Here is a 6,037-nt window from a genome sequence, read left to right on the forward strand (position 1 = left end):
GCACCAAGAAATGTTTAATGTTGATCAAAGGCATACTTTTTGCCCAAGACTTTCACACATTTTAAGCCATTACGCAAAGCAACAAACTAACTTTGTTTATCATCGTAGCATAGTTCTAAAGCCAATTGATGAATCGAAAGGGTCAACACGTACTCATTTCATTGGTCTTTATCGTTCTAAAGGAACAAACTCGAATGAAGAGCTGAAATAAATTTTGAAAGAATCCAAAGGACACAAGAATATATAAATCCAAACCAAATGTTAAAAGTTAATTAAATCTCAAGCATAGGAAATTTGTAATTAATTACAATGTAAAAGATAAATTTTTTAAAAGAAAATAAATAGATTTTAGATTCAAAAGTTTTGAAACGTTAATACATATCTACCTAATAAAAACATTCAATTTAACAACTTGTGATATAAGGAAGTACTACTCTTAAAAAACAAACGAGCTTGCCCAACAGATGTATTAGAAATGATACCTTGGGACGGATGTAAAGCTAAACAAATTGCTTCTGCCCCAAGAACAGAGGACTGTGTTGGTTGTAAGAGGTGTGAATCCGCCTGTCCGACGGATTTCTTAAGTGTTAGAGTTTATTTATGGCATGAAACAACTCGAAGCATGGGTCTAGCTTATTGATACGTTTCAAAAAGAACCGCATACAAGTACTTTTTTTTTTACTGGCAAAAACCCGGGCTCAAAATAAAAAAATATTTTGAGCCCGGGTTTTTGTAGTCTAAAACGTGCACAATGAAACTATCAATGTTGATATGTGAAGCAATAATGTTATTATCAACTTAAACAACACAAGGGATATTTTAAAATCAATACCTTGTTATTACAAATAGAGGTGGTATATTTACAATTCACAACAAAGTTATTATAGCCTTGTGCAACATCATTTTGCCTAAAAGGCAAACTATATTTTTTCGATGGTCAAATCTAAAACAAACATTTCAACTATTAATCCATATTTTTCCCCAAATCCTACATTGAATTATAATGATGTTAAGGTTGTTAAAATTCATAAAGTACATATTGTATACAAAAATTTAATTGTTATATTTAACTAAGGTATAGCTACACTTACTGCACTCGTATATCTATCGGATTATACATTCCATAACAATTTAAATGCTACTTTCTGATTCCAAAGTATTATTAATAAACATATTTTAAACCCATAATTGGTATGAAATACAATAATTGCAATATGCACAAAGTAATAAATCTACATATGAAAGCTCATACATCAATATATACTAAGGAGTACAAGAACAGTTCAGCGAGCATGAGCACGAACAAGGTTTATTAAAGGGAAGTCGAGCATAATTAACGATCCATTTAGCTTCATTAATTCTTTGAATTCAGAGCACTCTTGATAGAATCAGCAACTCCTTGCGCCTTTTCTTGCATTTGTTGCCCAGCCTATACACAAAAAAATACACTTACTTTTATCATGCATCTTAGTTTCTAATTCCACAACCATGCAAAACTCTTTATATTGATATATCAATATGAATATTATTGTGAACATGGATTAAACATGAATGTTACAACATGATTTGATTTGAGAAATAAAGCATAGAAGAACCTATTGCATAGAGTCTTGAGCAAAATGAGCAACATCACTAGCCTTGTCCATCATGTTGCTAGCCTTCTCCTGTCATACGATAAAAATCTTGTCAATGATTTTTGAATATTGAGCATGCATTAACATCAAAATGCTACGAAGATAAGAGGTTGAAGGTAGACCTAAGCTTGGCCCTTGGCTTGCCCAGCGTTGTAGCTTGCGTTTTGGGAGTCCATCTTGTGTTTCAAATCTGTGAATGAAAAATCAAGTGTTGTTAATCAATGTTAGTTTTTCTTATGCATATTTTCTCACTATTTGTTGTAGTTTATATAGTTTCTCAATGCATTGCATCCTTCAACAAGTGTTTGTTATTCTCAAATTTTCTTGCATAATTTGTGATTCATATTTTTTCTCCTTCACTTGTGTTTCCAAGGTACATGTCAAGCCAATTTTGGAAAGTGGTTTTTGCACTTATGATCAACAAGTACATGTGTGTGGAGGAGACTCAATCATTTATCATTCAAATCTCCCATATGAGCTCCAATCTTATGTGCTAATGATAGGAAAATTTTAATTTGATTTTTAATATTTGGATATAAGCAAGAATAAGTAATATATGTGCATTTATCAACCTATCCAAGATATATAATTAATTATAGAGATCATATATATATATATATATATATATATATATATAAAAGTAAGAATAAGTAATATACGTGCATTTGTCATAAATTATCATAATTGAATTAGAAAATTTGTGTAGTTGACAATTTTATATGTATTTGATCACATTTGTCGTAGAAGTGAATTTTTTATACAAGGTATTTGCCAGTTAAGTGGGAACCGATTAAATAATTTTTCTTTTTTAAGAGAACAATTTAGTATGCAAGTAGTATGCAAGTAGTAAATTGAATAAATAAATAAATAACATTTTTACGAGAAAAATGTTTTTTTTTTCTTGATATTATATATAACTGTTAAAGAAAATAATACATTTTATATATGTCAGGGAAAGTGCTACTTTCTATAACCGTTGTTAACCAAAACCATAAGAGAAAGTATATGGCTTTGTATTACGAGTATAATTTTAGTTGTCATAAAATGTAGGGTGAAAGACATGTAAATGACATTTTTCAATAATTTTATATGACAAATCTTTAAAACCTATAGAAAGTGAATTTTTTATTAACGATTTTATGTGTTGATTGAATCTATATATTGACTCTAAAATTAACATAAAAAGTTCATTTTAATTCTCATACAAAGTGTTTACTATATTTATGATTTTTGATGATTGGATGGCAGCCTTTCAAAATACCTTATATTATGAACAATCCTTCTTGTATCGATGACAACAAATTGAAAATACATTTTCAAAAAATGTTTGGTTTACACTAAGATACCAATTTACACACAAGAGGTGTTTGGTAAAAAGTAACTTAAAGAGAACTTTCTTACTTTTCATATTGATCTATTAGAACTTATTCAATATATAGAGTACAATATTCCATGATATAAAGGGAAAAGTAAAACCTAATATGTCATTATAATACAAATATTTGATAATAATAAAATAGAATAAAATATATGCATCTCCATCAATAGAACTAAAACTAGGAGATATATGATATCTCTAACACCCCTTCTCAAGATGGGCGTGAAGCTTATGAATGCCCAACTTGAAAGTAGCAGTTTTGGAAAACGGATGCATAAAGAGAATCTTAAGAACTTGAGAAGGTCAACGAGAAATTGAAGAAAGTTGATGAGAACCTGAAGAAAGTCACGAGAACATGGATAAAGTCGACAAGAATTTGGAGAAAGTCACGAAAACATGGAGAAAGTCTACGAAAACTGGGAGAAAGTCAACGAGAACATGGAGAAAGTCGACGAAAACCTAGAGAAAGTCGATGAGAACCCCGAGAAAGTCACGAGAACACGAAGAAAGTCGACGAGAACCTGGAAAAAATCAATGAGAACCTACGGAAGGTGATTAACTAAAGGATGAAGTATGATTCACATGGTAGGAAATCAACAAAAAAGGAGTAAATGTGGAAGGTTTTTTTTTTTTCATTTGATACCATGTTAGATATTTTGTAAGCCATTAGAAGGAAAAATATACATAACACGTGTTTGATGAAAAGTAACTCAAAGATAACTTTATTACTTTTCATATTGATATATTAGAACTTGTTCAATATATATAGTACAATATCCCATGATATAAAGGGAAAAGCAAAACCTAATATGTTATCATAATACAAACTATTTGATAATAATAAAACATAATAAAATATATGATATCTCTATCAATAGAATTAAAACTAGGAGATATATGATATCTCTAACATAATTAGTCACTAATTAATTAGAGATCAATTTAGAAACTAAGTCATTTTGGTAGCCAAAACATAGATAGCTAATTTTTAGTGACCAATTTTCTTTGGTAGTCAAAACCATGGTAGTTAATTTTAAGGACTAATTTAGTGACAAATTATAATTCTTTATTCATAATACTAACTATTTTAGTAACCAATAATTTTTAATTTTATAAATTAGTATCTAAATAATTGACTATTTAAAAGTTTTCTAACACTATTTAGAAGTTTTCTAGTGGAATCTTCATTGAAATTCATGAGTCAACTTTTGTGAATTTTATACATACTTACCGATTGAAAAAATAATGTGTCTTTTATTATGAAGCGTGTGCTGAGTGTTACATTTAAATTATGAAGTTTATAATATTATATCATATAAAACTTAAGTGAAGTTAAACATTTTGAAACTTGATAATCTAACGACTCTTTAATAGTTAAATTGTTTCATTTGTTTAAATCCTTAAATAAAAAAATATTAGTTCATCTAAATTTTAATGTTATTTATTATAATTAAAAACATAAATCTTGTCTTATTAAAACTATAAAATAAAAATGAAATAGCTCATGTGATTGAGTTCTACTTTCGGTTCTCTTCGTTCTTAGTTTTTTTTATTTGTTTTATTAATTTTAAAATAATTAAAAATGTGTAAATTCACGTTAGAATTCTATAATATAGAAAACTAAATTAATTTTTTTATTATAAGATAAATCAAACTGAATAAAATAAATATAAGACCCTTTTATTTCAAGATGGGCATGTCCGAGTTGAAGGTCAATCCAGGTCGATTTAGCTAAAGGTCAAGAGAAGTCGACCTAAACCAAAAGTTTAATAATATATTTATCATGTTTAAGAAGAAAGTCCATGGGCTAACCCTAACACAATGTTTTTGTAGGCTTTTTGGCCTTGTGGACTTTTTCTATAGGAGGATTTTTGGTCTTGTGGGCTTTTTTGGCCCCATTTCACTTAGGCCTAGGCCAAGCTTTATGGGCTGACTCAAATTGACAACTCTACATACCCATTTCATTGGTCTTCAGAGTTGTGAGGGAACAAACTCTAATGAAGATTTGAAAGAATCCAAAGGAGACAAGAATATATAAACCTTAACCAAATATTAAAAGTTAGTTAAATCAAGCATAGAAACTGAAATTAATTACAATGTAAAAATATAACAATTTTAAAATAACATAAATAGAGGTTAGATTCGAAAGCTTTGAAACGTGTTGGAAGTTCCACATAGACTAGAGATAAAGTCAATTTACAATATATAAGTGAATGCAAAACTTGCTTTATAAGTCAGTTTAGTAAGTTTGATGTTCTTGCTAAATCTGAAATAGACTTAGTCTAGAAACACTCAATGTGTAAATCCCTTTAATGATAGTATATATAGAATTGGAGGTGGTTATTCTCCATTCTAATGATTATGAGTAGTTGGCTAGGGGGACTCTTTTTTGGGTTTCTTGTTCTAAGTGGACTCCAAGCTCCATATCCAAACCTAAAAATTATCAACATCTTGTACTCGTCCAAAGACCGAGTGGTTTATCCCAGATGGACCAATTGAGTTACGCTTAAAGTTCACTTCTTAACATGGTATTAGAGTCATGACTAAAACCTATCTTAACAAAATTTGTTGTTTGTTTGGTACAAGTGGTTTTATAAGGTTAATTATATATTTGCCCAATAAAAGCCATTCAATTTAACAACTTATGAGATAACGAAGTACCATTTTTAAAAAGAAACACACAATGAAACTATCAATGCTAATATGTGAACCAATGATGTCATCATCAACTTAAATAGCATAAAGACTATTGTAAAATCAATACCTTATTACAAATAAAGGTTGGAAACTTACCATTCACAAAAATATATTTCAATCTTGTGTAACATCATGTTGCCTTAGAAGCAAAATATATTTTTGGGATGTTTAAATCTAAGACCGGTATATCAACTATTCATTCACATTCTTTTTCCCAAACCCTACTTTGACTTCATAATGATGTTAAGGTTGTTAAAATTCAAAAAATGCGCACAAAAGTTTCAGTGTTAGATTTAACTAAGGTATAACTACACTTGCTACAATCATC

The 6,037-nt window shown here is 29.0% G+C and overlaps 1 pseudogene across 1 annotated transcript; it reads right to left on the reverse strand.

The window, feature by feature from the left end:
• Nucleotides 1-1,119: 1,119 nt before the first annotated feature.
• Nucleotides 1,120-1,856, reverse strand: LOC146886727 (uncharacterized; annotated as a pseudogene). The gene is made up of 3 exons (XR_014994300.1): nucleotides 1,757-1,856; nucleotides 1,596-1,664; nucleotides 1,120-1,429 (listed from the first exon to the last, which is right to left on the reverse strand). The product of XR_014994300.1 is annotated as an uncharacterized LOC146886727 (transcript).
• Between the last annotated feature and the right edge of the window lie 4,181 nt (nucleotides 1,857-6,037).

The sequence above is a fragment of the Vigna unguiculata genome, chromosome 4 (genome assembly GCF_037176805.1).
Source record: "Vigna unguiculata cultivar grain cowpea cultivar isolate G323 ecotype 2 chromosome 4, ASM3717680v1, whole genome shotgun sequence".
Taxonomy (NCBI): domain Eukaryota; kingdom Viridiplantae; phylum Streptophyta; class Magnoliopsida; order Fabales; family Fabaceae; genus Vigna; species Vigna unguiculata.